Genomic DNA, 16,373 nt, shown 5'->3' with positions numbered 1-16,373 from the left:
GATCTGAAGCCAGGTACCAGGAGCCTCTTCCCAGTCTCCTACGCAGGTTTAGAGGCTCAAGGACTTGGGCCATCTTCTACTGCTTTCCTAGGCCAGATCAGAGAGTGGAATTGGAAGTGGAGCATCTGGGATTCAAACTGGAGCCCATATGGAATGCCAGCACTGCAGGAGGTGGCTTTACCTGCTATGCCACAGAGCCAGCCCCATTGTTTTGTGATTTTCATCATAGAGATATTTGATGTCCCTGGTTAAATTTATTCCAAGGTAATTGATTTTTTTATAGCTATTGTGAATGGGATTGATCTTAGAAGTTCTTTCTCAGCCATGGCATTGTCTGTTACACAAATGATATTGATTTTTTTGTGTTGATTTCATATCCTGCCACTTTACTAAACTCTTTCACGAGTTCCAATAGTCTGTTTTTCCCCCAGACACCTTTTATTTAAGGAATGAAAACTTCATACATTTCATAATTAACTTGAGGAACATGGTGATTCTTTCCACTACCCAACCTCCCACCCACTCTCCCACCCCCTTCCTTCTTTCTCTCTTACCCTCATTCTTATTTTTTTTTTTGCTAAGATCTATTTTTAATAAGTTATTCATATATTGTTAACTCTATCTTAAGTAAAGAGTTCAAAAATAGTACAGAAAAAACCTGTTCCTCAATAGTTGAGACAAGGGTTGTTCAAAGACATTGCCTCTTAAAGTGTCAATTTCACTTCTATAGATTGACTTTTAGGTTCTCTGTTAGTTATCATAGGTCAGGGAGAACATATGGTATTTGTCCTTTTGGTACTGACTCATTTCACTAAGTATGGTGTTTTCCAGTTTCATGGATTTTGCATTTTGTTGCAAATGACTGGATTTCTTTTTTTTAACAACTGTGTAATATTCCATGATGTGCATATCCCATAATTTCTTTATCCAGTCTTCAGTTGATGGGCATTGGGATTGATTAAATATCTTAGCTATTGTGAATTGAGCTGTAATAAACATGGGAGTACAGATAACTGTTTCTTATAGTCATTTCATTTCCCTTGGGGAATGGGATGGCTGGGTCATATAGTAGGTCTATATTCAGATTATCTCCAAACTGTCTTTCATAGTGGCTTTATCAGTTTACATTCTCACCAACAGTGCATTAGGGTACTTTTTTTCTCATATTATTGTCACAAATTGTTGTTTGTTGATTTCTTTATGAAAGCCATTCTAACAGGGGTGAGATGAAAGCTGATTGTGGTTTAGATTTGCATTTCCCAAACGGCTAGTGATCCTGAGCATTTTTTCATGTGTCTATTGGCCATTTGGATTTTCTCTTTTGAAAAATGCCTGTTTAAATTATTTGTCCATTTCTTAACTGGGTTATTTGTTTTGTTGTTGTTTGGTTTCTTGAGCTCTTTATATATTCTGGATATTAATCCCTTATCAGTGCATAGATTGCAAATAATTTCTCCTATTCTATCAGTTGCCTCTTCACTTTGCTGAGTATTTTTTGCAGTACAAAATCTCCTCAATTTGATGTAATCCCATTTGCCAGTTTTGGCTTTGATTACCTGTACTTGTGGAGTCTTTTCCAAGAACTTTTTAACTACGCCAATGTCTTGCAGGTTTCCCTCAGTGTTCTCTAATAATTTGATGGTATGGGTTGTAGATTTAGGTATTTAATCCATTTTGAGTGGATTTTTCTGTAAAGTTTAAGGTATAAGTCTTGCTTCATACTTCAGCATGTGGAGATCCAGTTTTCCCAACACCATTTGTTGAAGACGCTGTCCTTGATCCAGGGATTGGTTTTAGCTCTTTTGTCAAAGATAAGTTGGTTTTAGATGCATGGATTGATTTCAGGCATTTCAATTCTGTTCAGTTGGTCTATCCATGTGTTTTTGCACCACTACCAAGGTGTTTTGATTATAACTGCCCTGCAGTATGTCTTGAAATCAGGTATTGTGATACTTCCATCGTTGTTTCTGTTGTATAAGATTGCTTTAGCTGCTCGGGGTCTCCTGTGTTTCCATATGAATTTCACAACCACTTTTTCTATATCTGAGAAGAATTTTCTTGTTATTTTCATTGATATCACATTGAATGTTTAAATTGCTTTCAGTAGTAGAGACATTTTGATGATATTGATTCTTTCAGTCCATGAACTTGGAAGATTTTTCCAATTTTTTGTATCTTCTTTTGTTTCTTTAATATTTTTTAATTATCATTGTAGAGATCTTTGACAGCTTTGGTTAAATTTATTTTCCAGGTATTTGTGTTTTTGTAGCCATTGTGAATGGAATTGACCTTAGAAGTTCTTTCTCAGCCATGGAATTGTCTGTGTATAAAAAGGCTATTGATCTTTGTGTGTTAATTTTATATCCTGTCACTTTACCAAACCCTTCTATGAGTTCCAGTAGATTCTTAGTAGAGTTTTTTGGATCCCCTATATATAGAATCACGTCATCTGCAAATAGAGATAGTTTGACATGCTTCTTCCAAATTTGTATCCCTTTATTTATTTTTCTTGCCTAATGGCCCTGGCTAAAACTTCCAGGACTATATTGAAAAGCAATGGTGAGAGTGGGCATCCTTGTCTGGTTCCAGATCTCAGTGAGTATGCTTCCAACTTTTCCCCATTCGATAGGATGCTGGCTATGGGTTTGTCATAAATTGTCTTGATTATATTTAGGAATGTACCTTCTCTAACCAATTTGCTTAGTTTTCATCATGAAAATATGTTGTATTTTATCAAATGGTTTCTCTGCATCTATTGAGATAGTCTTAAATCTTTTGTTCTTCAATTTGCTTATGTGATGTATCATATTGATTGATATGTGAATGTTGAGCCATCCCTGCCCACCAGAAATAAATCCCACTTGGTCAAAGTGAATGATCTTTGTGATGCGTTGTTGGATTTGATTGACAAGTATTTTGTTGAGGATTTTTGTGCCTATGATCTTCAGGGAAATTGGTCTGTAGTTCTCTTTCTCTGTTGTATCTTTTTCAGGGTTAGGAATTAAGGTGATGCTGGTTTTATAGAAGGAATTTGGGGTGATTCCCTCTCTTTCAATTGTTTTGGATATCTTGAGAAGAATTGGAGTTAGTTCTTTAAATGTTTGGTAGAATTCCGAAGTGAAGTCATCTGGTCCCAGGCTTTTCCTTTTTGAGAGGTCTTTTTTTTTTTTAACTTTTATTTAATGAATATAAATTTCCAAAGTAAGAGGTCCTTATTACTGATTCAATTTATGTCTTGGTTATGGGTCTGTTTAGGTTTTTTATGTCTTCATGGCTCAATTTAGGTTGGTTGTATGTGTCTAAGAATATGTCCATTTCTTCTAGGTTTAGTGGATTAATGGCATATAGCTCTTATTAGTAACTTCTGATGCTTATTTTTATTTCTGTAGTGTCTATTGATACATTTCCTTTTCACATCTGATTTGATGGATTTAGTTTTCTTTCTTATTTTTTGATTAGTTGGGCTCATAGTATGTCAATTTTGGTTATTTTATCAAAAAACTAGCACTTTGTTTTGCTGACCTTCTGTATAGTTTTTTGGTTTCAATTTTGTTTATTTCTTCTCTCATTTTAATTATTTCTTTTCTCCTAGTAGTTTCAGGTTTAGTTTGCTATTGCTTTTCTAGATCCTTGAGATGCTTTGATAGCTCATGTATTTGGTGCCTTTCCAATTTCTTGATGTAAGCACCAATTGCTGTAAATTTATTCTTAACATGGCTTTTGCTGTTTCCCATAATTTTTGATATGTTGTATTGTCATCTTCATTTGTTTCCAGAAGTTTTTTGATTTCTCTTTTGTTTCCTTCAGTGTCCCACTGTCCGTTCAGGAGCATGTTGTTTAGTATCCATGTTTTGCATATGTTTTAGAGATTCTTGATTTTTTGATTTTGAACTTCATTCCACTGGGGTCAGAGACATCATGGTATGATTTTGATATTATGGAATTTGCTGAGACTTTCTTTATGGCCTAGCATGTGGTCTATCCTAGATTAAGTTCCACGCACTGGTGAGAAGACTGTGTATAATGGGACTATAGGTTGAAAAGTTCTGTAGATATGTGTTAGATCCATTTGGTCTGTAGTGTTGATTAACTCTGTTGTTTCCTTGCTGATTTTCTGTCTGGTTTATCTATCCATTGCTGAAAGTGGGTTATTGAAGTCCCCCATTACTATTGTTTTGGAATGTATGTCTCCCTTTAGACCCATTTATAGTTCTTTTAGATAGCCAGTTGCCCTGTAATTAGGTGAATATATGCTTATAACAGTTATATCTTCCTATTGAATTGATCCCTTAATCATTACATAATGCCCTTGTCTGTCTCTTCTAACAGTTTTTGTGTTGATGTCTACTTTGTCTGATATTAGGATGGCTACATCAGCTCTTTTTTTTTTTTTTTTTTGTTAGCATGGACTATCTATATCCTTTCAGTTTCAGTCTGTGTGCATCTTTGCTGGTGAGATGTGGTTCTTGTAGGCAACAAAGAGATGGGCTTTGTTTTTTAATCCATTCAGCTGGCCTGTATCTTTCAACTGGAAAGTCACAGCCATTTACATTCAAGGTGACTATTGATAAGTAACAACTTGGCCCTTCCATTTTTCCATAAATAATCCTATTGTTTACTTTGGATTTCCTTTGTACTACTACTGGGAGATTTTCTTCCTTCACCTTCTTTCATAGTGATGACCATGTTTTTGTGTTTCTGTGTGTAGCACATCCTTATGTATCTTTTGTAAGGCTTGTTGGGTAGTGACAGATTCTTTTAATTTCTGTTTGTTATGGAAGGTCATTATTTTACCTTAATTCATAAATGAGAGCTTTGCAGGGTACAGTATTCTTGTTTGACAGTTTTTTTTCTCTTAAGACTTGGAATATATATCACCATTCTCTCCTAGCTTGTAGGATTTCTGAAGAGAAGTAAGTTATGAGTCTAATTGGAAATCTTTGAAAGTAATTTGGCATATCTCTTGGGCACATGTTAGAATCTTAATGTTTTACTGTGGAGAGTTTGACTGCAATGTGTCCTGGTGAAGATCTTTTCTGGTCACGTCTATTAAGAGTTCTTTGTGCTTCCTGTACTTGGGTGTTCCTTTCTTTCTCCAAATAAGGGAAGTTTCCTGTAATTATTTTATTAAAAAGACCTTCTAATCCATTCTCTCTTTCCATGCCTTCAGGAACTCATAAGACCTGTATGTTGGGTTGTTGGATGTTATCTTCTAGATCTCCAAAACTGTTTTTTAGTTTTCTAATTTCTGTTCCTTTTTTTTCTTTTATTTTCTTTTTTGTTTTTGGTATGACTGTAAAATTTCCAGAGATTTGTCTTTTAACTCAAGTATTCTACCTTCTGCTTCACTGAGTCTGCTGTTAAGGCTTTCTACCACATTCTCTATTTGTTCTATTGAATTCTTCAATTCCAAGATTTCATTTTGATTTCTCTTATGATCTCAGTTTCATGGGAGAAATTTTCTTTCATGTCATGTACAGATTTCATTAGTTCATGGATTTGTTTCTGATTACTTTTAAGTAATCCTACAATCACTTTTTTGAATTCTTTTTCTGGCATTTCTTCAATCTTTTCATCTTGACATTCTAATATTTAAGTGCCGTGTTCTTTTGGGGATGTCGTGCTGTCTTCCTTATTCTTGTTTCTTGAATTACTGTGTTTATTATTCAGCATTTGTAGAGATACTTGCTGGTTTCTTTTTTTGTTTTATTATTTTTTTTTCCTGTGATGGCTTTTATCTTTGGACTATACCTCTGTGGCTTAGTGGTGTCTGCTTTTTCACTGAATACCTAGAGTTCTATGGTGGTTTTGGTCAGGGATCTCTGTTCAGTGCTCTAAGGTGAAAGGAGTGTCCAAGGTGACACCCAGGTTGGGCATGGTAAATCTCCTCTTTTTTTTTTTTTTTTTATAGGCAGAGTGGACAGTGAGAGAGAGAGAGAGAGAGACAGAGAGAAAGGTCTTCCTTTGCCGTTGGTTCACCCTCCAATGGCCGCCACAGCCGGCTCGCTGCAGCCGGCTTACCGCGCTGATCTGATGGCAGGAGCCAGGTGCTTCTCCTGGTCTCCCATGGGGTGCAGGGCCCAAGTACTTGGGCCGTCCTCTACTGCACTCCCTGGCCACAGCAGAGAGCTGGCCTGGAAGAGGGGCAACCAGGACAGAATCCGGCGCCCCGACTGGGACTAGAACCCGGTGTGCCGGTGCTGCAAGGCAGAGGATTAGCCTAGTGAGCCACGGTGCCAGCCTGTTGGTGTAGTCTTATGCTCACTTCTGCTCCTCAAAGGAGATCAGTATCTGGGTGCTAGCTTCAGTTGGTACAATATTCTTCTGTGCTGCCCCATGAACTACATAAAGGATCCTTGCAGTCCTTAGAATGGGCATGGATCCCACAGTAATGACCCTCACCAGGGAATCAGGGAGCCCCCAGCATGTGGAACTACCCACAGTGACCACAAAGTCCTAGCCACACCCTGTGCCTTCCCAAGCAGACTCAGTGTTTTCACAGTTCCAGCACACAAGCCTTCTATAATCACGAGCACACAGTCCCCTGTCAGTTCTCTCAGCCAGACTCAGGCATCTCCACTTGGCTTGTTGCTGGGTGTGCAGACATGAGCAACTATTATGTATGTCCAAAATGGCTCCTGCCCTCTCTCAGCTTGTCACAGGATGCTGATGCAGGGTTGTTAGGGAGAGAGAAATGTGCCCCTCCTCTTTTTTTCCCCTAGTTTGGCAGATACATTGCCCTCCATAGGACTCCAAGCCGGGTTTATGCCATGCTCTTCTGGCAGCTTTATGATCAGTGGCTTGGGTTGCTGCATTCTGGTGTCACCTCTCTCTCCAAAGCTGATGCTGAGGGTCTTGGCTATAGGGGTCCTAAGTTGTATGCATCCACACCCTACAGGCAAGTCCACAGTGTCCCTCTAATTTGCTTGAAGTTTCCTTTGCCATTTTCTCCCTAACTCTTCCCTGAGGCTGTACTCCCTCCACTTTTAAAAAACTATCTTCCCTTAGACTAAGAGCAGTAAGCTCCCTCCCTAATCCACCATCTTTGACTCAATCCCTCCAATAGTCTCTTAATGGAGTCTTTTGGATCCCCTATATATAGAATCATGTCATCTGCAAATAGGGATAGTTTGATTTCTTCTGTTCCAATTTGTGTTTCTTTGATTTATTTTTCTTGCCTAATGGCTCTGGTGAAAATTTCCAGGATTATATTTAAAAGCAATGGTGAGTGGTCATCCTTATGCAAGGAATTTGTGTATTAATTAGGTTGAAACTTGAAGCATTTGGAAAACTTCAGTTATATCCTGTTCCCCTTAGTTTTTCCATAAATGCATTGCTGATTTCCCACTTAGTGCTGTTAAAACTTTGTTGTGTAACTTTTGCCTTTGTAGAATCCATTGTAAATGTCCCTGTGATGCCTTTGATACTTAAATATGGACAATGTACTTGCTCCTTCTTTCCATTGTGTTAGAGACCAGGCAAGGGATATGAAGGTTTCAACAGGCATTCCATTCACAATCCTAGACCAATGCAGCATAGCACAGATGGGGAGGGTCCCTGAGCTTCCTTTACTGCCCTCGATTTGTAGATAGAGGAAGAGTGCCACAGCTGTGGAATGTGGGTGGCTTATAGAAGTTGGAAAAGGCAACAAAATAGGTTCTCGCCTAGAGCTTTGAGGAAGGAATCCAGCCCTGCTGATGTCTTGATTTTAGCCCTGTGAGACTCAGTGTCATTCTGTGGCTTATAAAACCGTAAGATAAAAAATTTGGGTTGTTTTAAATGGTATATGTTTCAGCAACAATTGAAAACTAATATAACATCCTTAATGACCTCACTTTTCATTCAGCTGGATAATAAAATTTAATGATGACAGAACAGATGAGGCATTTGTTTAAAATTACTTTATGTGGGGCCTGTGCTGTGGCTCAGTGGGTTAACGCCCTGTCCTGAAGCACCGGTATCCCATATGGGCACTGGTTCGAGTCCTAGCTGCTCCTTTTCCGATCCAGTTCACTGCTGTGGCCTGGGGAAAGCAGTGGAAGATGGCCCAAGTCCTTGGGCCCCTGCACCCACATGGGAGACCAGGAAGAAGCTTCTGGCTCCTGGCTTCAGATCGGCACAGCTCCGGCCGTTGTGGCCATCTGGGAACCAGCGGATGGATGACTTCTCTGTCTCTACCTCTCTCTGTAACTCTGTCTTTCAAATAAATAAAAATAAATATTTAAAAAAAATAAAATTACTTTATGTGTGTTTGCTCCTCTTGTAGAAAGACTGTCTACCGTGCAAATGTCCTGGGACTGCAGTGGCTGGCAAAGAAATTTTAAGTGACAACAGGAGAATTTGTTACATTTAGAGATTTTAATACAATTCAGGGTATTTCTGCCTCTTGAGTATCCCTAATTTGTTCTGATAGAGCATTTTTTAAAATTTAAAATTAATTTCTGGGGCCAGTGTTGTAGCATAGGGGTTAAAGCTTCCACCTGTGGTGCCAGCATCCCATATAGACACTGATTTGAGTCCTAGCTGCTGAACACTTCCAATCCAGCTCCCTGCTAGTGCATCTGCACGCACATGGGAGACCTAGCAGAAGCTCCTGGCTCCTGCCTTTGGCCTGGCCTAGCCATACCTATTGTGACCATTTTGTAAGAGAACCAGTGGATAGAAGATCTTTCTTTTTGTCCCCCACCCCCCACCACTGCCCTGTAACTCTGCCTTTTAAATAAATAAATAAAACTTTAGAAATTAATTTCTGACTATACAAGTTAAAAAAGGAGGAGTGCTACAGTCTGTGAGATGTTGGAGCCTGCTTGCACTGGTTTGGAAGACACAGTTTTAAAAATTTTAGGAATTCTATGACCATTGAAATTATTCTCAGATGATATAGTTCCTCCTCAGAAATCCACACACAACCAAGGAAAGCTGGTTGCTAAAACTTTATCAGAACACACCAGTTAGGATGTTCTTTGACAAGAATGCTCGTCTCACTTTGGCACTCCCAAGATTTATTGACTTCTACGAAGGCGCTGTTCATCTTACAGATTATTTTATATGTAACAGAGTGACATGCTAATATATGTACATATACTCATGTAACTATATGCAAAGCATATACTTGTGCTTATTTTCATATATATACACACACTAAAATTTATGCATATACACATATATACATATGTATACACACATACATTTATTTGGGTTCCCAGAATAAAACATATAATTTTTAGCATTTTTCTGTTTTTTAAAAAGTGTCATGATAAGTTTATTGCTCATTAGTTTACTTTTTCAGTAGAATCTTGGAGATCTGTCCAAGTCATCACATTTAGATAAATCTGCCTTGTTTTTTAAGCTATAATATTCCATGTATCATACAGATGCTATACAAATACTATTAAAATGTGGGTATGAATTGCTCTACTTGTGAATATGTAGCTTTACATTTTTTGGCCTACTGTAAATAATGCAACAATGGATGTCTTTTTACTTGCTTTTAGGCCACTGTGTATCAAGGGTAAATAACGATATTTGGAATATCTGGGTCTGAAGGGATAAACATTTATAATTTTAATATAAACTGTCAAATTGCTTTCCAGATAGGCTGTAATAATTCATAGCTTTACCAGCAGTGCATGGAAATGCCGTTTTTCTAATTTTGACCTCGATGTAGTCCATTTACATTTGCCAACATGATGGATAAAAAGTTGTCATTTTAACTGTGTTTCTTTGATTACTACTGAGGCTTAACACAGTTTCATGTTTCTTGGATATTTGTATATGTTCCAGTCTGTTCTAGTGTTTTCTCTACTCTTCTATTTTTGCGTGTGTGTTTTCTTTCTTTTTTTTTTTTTGAGTGTGTTTTCTAATCAATTTGTAGTCTACAAATTTAGAAATATTTATCTATTATTGTGATGCAAATATTTTCTTAAATAGGGACAAAATTTTCCTTTTCTCCATAGTGTTAGAGAATAATTAACAAGCAGGGATACACAGATTTCAACATTTCATTGGCTCAGGAATTCCATTCAGGCTCTTAGTCTAAGTCAGCATAGTACAGATGGGCAGGGGCCTTGAGCTTCACGAACTGCCCTGGCTGGGAAGACTGAAAAAGGGCCACAATCAAGGAGTGTGGGTGGGTTCTAGAAGGCAGAAAAGGCCACGCAGTTGGTTTTCCCCTAGAACTTCTAGAAAGGAATGCAGCCCTGCTGACACCTTGATTTCATGCCGTGAGAATTAGTACCATTCTGTTGAATCATAATTATAATGTCATGATCACCCCTTGATAGTATTGGCTTTTTTTTAGTTAGAAACAATCATTATTTTAGAATCATGTTCAATTTATAGAAAAGTTGTAAAGGTAACAGAGTTTCCTGAAAGCCATTTACCCTTTTGTTAATGTTTTAAATTATATGGTACCCTTGTTGCAACTAATGAGACAATATTGATGTATTACTATTATTAACTAAAGTCCATACTTGTCATATTTTATTAATTTTCCCTAATGTTCTCTTTCTGTTTCAAGATAGCAAGTTATAAGCAGTTGTCAAGTCTCCTTAGCTGCCTCTTGATGGTGACATATTCTCAGACTTTAAATTTTTTAACTGTTTTTCAACAATTACTTATATCATCATATATATGACATATAATATGCCACTTGAATGAATAGGTCAAGTGTTCCATTTATACAGGTAAATCATTATAATTTACATGTTTTCTATCTACTTAAAACCAGTCAAAATGTAGCAAGAGGAACAGAATGCATTTTAACTAGATATTTCAATCATTTATTTGTCACCAGCAAATGTCACTCTTTAAAAAAAGAAAAGGAGCCATACGACCAAGTTCCAATGGCTTTATTTATTTATACATATGTAATTACAATACAGTAATATTTGTCAACTATTTATTGAATTGTTTCTTGTGTGGGACTATTGTAAATAAAGCTTCTATAAACATTTGTGTGTGAAGTTGTGTATAAATGTAGGTTTTTATTTCTTGGATATACCTTAAAGAGAAATGGCTAGATGGTATGCTAGATGTATTTTAGATGGATTTTTAACTTTTAAAGGTTATAGAAGACAGTTATCCAAAGAGTTGTAACATTTTGCATTCCTACAGATGTAAAACTGAGTTGTTCCATATTCATGTCATTATTTGGTATTGTCAGCCTTTTCGACTGTTAGCCAGTTGAACTACCATGTGGTGATATTTTGTTGATTTAATTAGCATTCACCTGATGATTAATGATGTTGAGTATCTTTTCATGCTTATTAACCACATTCTGTAAATATTCTTTTGTAAAACATTGTTAAAATATTTTGGTAATGATTTTAAGGGATTGTCTTATTGAATAGTAAGAATTTTGTAGTTCTGGTTTTATATTTAGGTCTGTGACCAAGTTTATACAATTTGTGGATGATTTATTGTAAGGGTGGATATTAATTCTCACCTAACTTTGAAATCTAGACAACTGCTTATCTTGCCACCACTTGTTGAGGAGACTTTCTTTTCTTATTGATTTTTCTTGACATCTTCACATGGAAAACACATGTATAGTCTATTTCTGGATTTATTCTCTTCTTTTGATCTACAAGTTAATATGCATTAAAATACATATTATGCACTTGATTGCTATAGGTTCTATAACTATGAATTAAGGTGCTTAATGTGTCATTCAGACCTAACCTGCATTTGCTGAATTTTGTTTTGTTGTTCTATTAATGCTAAAATCTCTTAACAATGCTTATGAAATTACTATATATTTTCCTAATTCCTTTAATTTTTGGTACTTTGTTTTAAGTCTCCTTTATTATATATAAAGGCACTTATGAAAGGTCTTTCTGATGAATTTTCCATTTTACCATTATGAAATGTTCCTCTATATCATTTTTTTTTGAGAGGCAGAGTGGACAGTGAGAGAGAGAGAGAGAGAGAGACAGAGAGAAAGGTCTTCCTTTTACCATTGGTTCACCCTCCAATAGCCATTGCGGCCGGCGCATCGCGCTGATCCGAAGCCAGGAGCCAGGTGCTTCTTCTGGTCTCCCAGGCTGGTACAGGGCCCAAGCACTTGGGCCATCCCCTGCTGCACTCCCGGGCCAAAGCAGAGAGCTGAACTGGAAGAGGGGCAACCGGGACAGAATCCAGCACCCCGACCGGGACTAGAACCTGGTGTGCCGGCGCTGCAGGCAGAGGATTAGCTTATTGAGCTGCGGCGCCAGCCGTTCCTCTATATCTTTGACAGTTTTCTTTTTTGTGGAGTCTATTTTATCTGTTATGGTTACTATCACACTTTTATGTTTCCTATGTATATGATGTATCTGTTTCTCAGTCTATCTACGTCTTCATGTTAAAGTGGACAATGTACAGCTGAGTTTTACTTTTGTATTCATTCTGATTACTTTAGTTGGAATGATTATTGCCTTGCCATTTAATGCATTCATTAATGTAATCAGCTTCATTTTCATTGTATTCCTTCTGCTCTTTGTTCCTTTGTTCCAAATATTTTGCCTTCTTTCAGTTTTGGAATTCCATTTTAATTAATCTGTTAACTTTTAAACTATGCCTTATGGCATTATTTTAAAATGATTGTTCTAAGAATTAAAATATCCATCCTCAACTTTTAAACTTTTAAAAATTTTGACACCACCACATTTTTAAAATAGAAGAACCTTGTAACATATGAGAGGGCTTCAAAAATGTCATAGAAAATGTCTATCATCTTTTAATTCCATTTTTCATGAATTGTTTGAAGTCTCCTGTACATGGTCATTTGCCTCCATTTTCATAGTATAATAGTTATTGTATTATAAATTTGCCAAGGCAGTTTTATAACTATGCATCACATAACATTACAAATTTTAAACAAAAGGAAAGTCTTTTATATATAATTATCTCTACTATCTCTAATGCTCTTTTCAATTCCCAAAAATTTGAACTTCCCCTTAGTATAATTTCTTTTCATCTGAAACAGTTTCCTTTAGCATATTTTGTAGTACAGGACTGGTTGTGCAAATTCTATTACTTTTCTCTATATGAATATGTCATAAATTCACTTTTATCCTTTTATTTGAAAGATTTATTTTTATTTATATGAAAAAGTTGAGAGAGAGGTAGAGACAGAGAGAGAGGTCTTCCATCTGCTAGTTCACTCCCCAAATGGCTGCAATGGCTGGAGCTGAGCCAATCCAAAGCCAGGAGCCAGGAGCTTCTTCCAGGTCTCCCATGTGAGTGCAGGGCCTGAGGACTTGGGCAACCTTCTGCTGCTTTCCCAGGCCATAGCAGAGAATTGGATAGGAAGAGGAGCAGCTGGGACTAGAAACTGTGCTCAAATGAGATGCTGGTGCTTCCGGCCAGGGCTTTAACACGCTGTACCACAGCACTGGCTCCTACTTTCATTTTTGAAAGTTATTTTTGTCGAATATATATTTCTAGGGCAACAGATATTTTTCTCCTTTAATCTTCAGGTAAGAGAAAGGGAGCAGACGTTCCTTGTTTTTAATGCCTTGACAGTTTTAAGGAGTACAGGACAGATGTTTCATGGAATGTCCTTCAATTTGGGTCTGTCTGGGATTTTCCTCATGATTTGACTGGGACTGTGTTTTGGGAAAGAGGCCATAGAGGTAAAGTGCCATTAACGTGATGGGTACACGTCCTCAGCATGACTCATGATGATGTTAGCCCTCAGCACCTGAAGAAGGGAGTGCGTGAAGGAGGAAGTGTGGGCCAAATCATGGTCCTGCAACCATGCATCTGCTTTTTACTTTTCTTCTGTAGAAATTGAATGTTTTAATATGAGCTTATTTGTGTCATCAGAGAAATCATAATGTAGATAATTAAGTTTATTTAACAAACTCAAGTAATTGCATGTGAAATGTTTAAAAAGTCAATTGTCTTTAAATTAATTTATAGAAGATATATTTTGCCAGTGTTTAACTGGTTAAAGTTTCCCTGAGGTTATTTGGTAAGAAAGAGATGGTTTCATATATTTTACTTATTAATAGTAAATAACGATAAGTAATTTGACAGGAGATAAAAAATAATGGTACAGCCTCTATTGTATTTCTAATAGTATAAATTTGAAATTATATCTAATGGCCTCCATTAAATACAGTGTATTAAATTATTCAAATTGCTTTTCAGTACAAATTATGTCACTGATTAGATTTACAGTGGTAGCTATGAGATGTAAACTAAATATTGTGACATTCCTTAATTGAAATAAATGCTTGTACTTCAATTAATGATAATTTTTTTAGATCATTAACTCTAGAAATTTGCTTTTATATTCAGAATTGTACAATCAAATGAATTAAGATATATGTAGCATAGATTTATTAAGAAAAATCAATGTCATATAAACCTGACAATTTTTTTGGATACAATGATAAAGTAACACATAAAATTTGCAATGCAAAGAAGTGAATTGCTTATTTCTGTCTCTTTAGAATCTTATTATGTTAAATATGAGTCTTCTTATTCCTAAGAAATGGTTTATGGGTAAATAATACTTTGAGGTGCATGAAATTTGCTCCTCTAAACTCATCTTAAAATTCTCCATCAAACCAGTTAAAATGCAATCACATTTTTACCTAACATAATGAACAGGTAAAGTTAGCACAATTGTGTGAAATGCACTATGCTGGAGGAAAGGGCAATGCTTGAAGTATTTAAAAAAACTTTTCCACACTTTGCTAGCTCTCTGCATGTGCTCAGTAGCTACCATTGGTTCTGCTGTGGGCTCTGGCTCTGTAGTCACCAGGGGCCTTTCATAAAACTCATGTCTCTTGGCCAGGGCAATGGGACCAACCACTCTCTTCACATTCAACTCTACTTGATTGGTGTTTCCACTGGGTGCTCTTTGGAAAAATATTGAATGAAATTTACCAAATCCTCATCATAACAGTTCAGTAACCTTAAAAGGATAAAATCTTTGGAGGATATTAACCAATATCAAAGTTTAAATGCTATTTCTCAAAGTTTGGGCCAAGAATTCATGTCAAAATCACCTTCAATATACATTAAAATGAGGACCCACTGAATCCAACTCTTAAGAATTAGGGCGGGGATAGAATGTTTACCATTTTTCTCTTTAAGCATTCTTCTGAAAACCAAAATTTGAGGTCCCTTGGTCTGAAGGATGCTGTTTTATATATAATGTGCAAAGGAGAATAAAAACGAATACATTAAGGGTCAGCAGTGTGGTACAGTAGGTTAAAGCCATGGCCTGCAGCACAAGTATCCCATGTGGGCACCAGTTTGAGTCCCACTGCTCCACTTCCAATCCAGCTCCCTGCTAATGCTCCTGAGAAAGCAGTGGAAGATGACCCAAGTGCTTGGGCCCCTGAACCCATATGGGAGACCTGGAAGAAGCTCCTGGCTCCTGGCTTTGGCATGGCACAGCTTGGTCATTGTGGCCATTTAGGGAGTGACCCAGCAGATGGAAGATTCTCTCTGTTTGGCTCTCCTCTCTATAATTCTGCTTTTCAAATAAATAAATACATCTTTAAAAATTGAATACATTAAGTTCACATGCAGAAAATTCTTCCTACCAAATAAAAGATCTGTGAAAAAATTTTCTGTGTCTCTGAGGATATCATATTCCATTGGGATTGTCTTCTCTTTGTTCTTTTAACAATTTGTAGTCATTGCCTGTCTTATGTTTGGCTTTGATGTTGCTATGATGTTGCTATATAGCACTAGATTGCAACCTTGAGGGCAGGGATTATGTGACTATATCTCTAGACCTTTATAACACCCATTTAGATCTGGGGCACATACATATTATCTGAATTGGAAAAATGATTAGCTAATGAATTTGAACTAATGTACAATGATTGCCCTATGTTTATGTTATTATCAGGTCAAATGAAAAATTATATAAATGGCACTGCAAACAACAAGCATAGTTTGTATTCACTAAAAAAAATCAGCTCTCTTTATCATTTCTTGCATATTCCAAGACAAACCTCTTCTACCACTTTGCTTTACATTTCCATAGCAGGGTCTCTCCAACCTCCAGGGACCATTTTTTCTGAGGCACACAAAATGATGTTTGTTAGGCAGTGTTTAGATTAAACATATAGTGGCCCTTATAAATATTACTTATGGTTATTTAGGTAATGACAATAATTGTAATACAAAAACATGGTAAATGGGGCCAGCACTGTGGCATGGTAGGCTAGGCCTGTACCTGTGAGGCCAGCATCCCACTTGGGCACTGGTTCATTTCCCGGCTGCTCCTTTTCCAATCTAGTTCTCTGCCAATGGCCTGGGAAAGCAGTAGAAGATGGCCCAAGTTCTTGGGCCTTTGCACCTGCGTGGGAGGCCTGGATGAAACTCCTGGCTCCTGGCTTCAGACTGGCCCAGCTCTGGCCTTT

Source organism: Oryctolagus cuniculus, chromosome 6 (genome assembly GCF_051225735.1).
Source record: "Oryctolagus cuniculus isolate XC-2025 breed Fujian yellow rabbit chromosome 6, ASM5122573v1, whole genome shotgun sequence".
NCBI lineage: Eukaryota > Metazoa > Chordata > Mammalia > Lagomorpha > Leporidae > Oryctolagus > Oryctolagus cuniculus.
The sequence above is the reverse complement of the archived record's forward strand: the minus strand, read 5'-3'. Positions refer to the sequence as shown.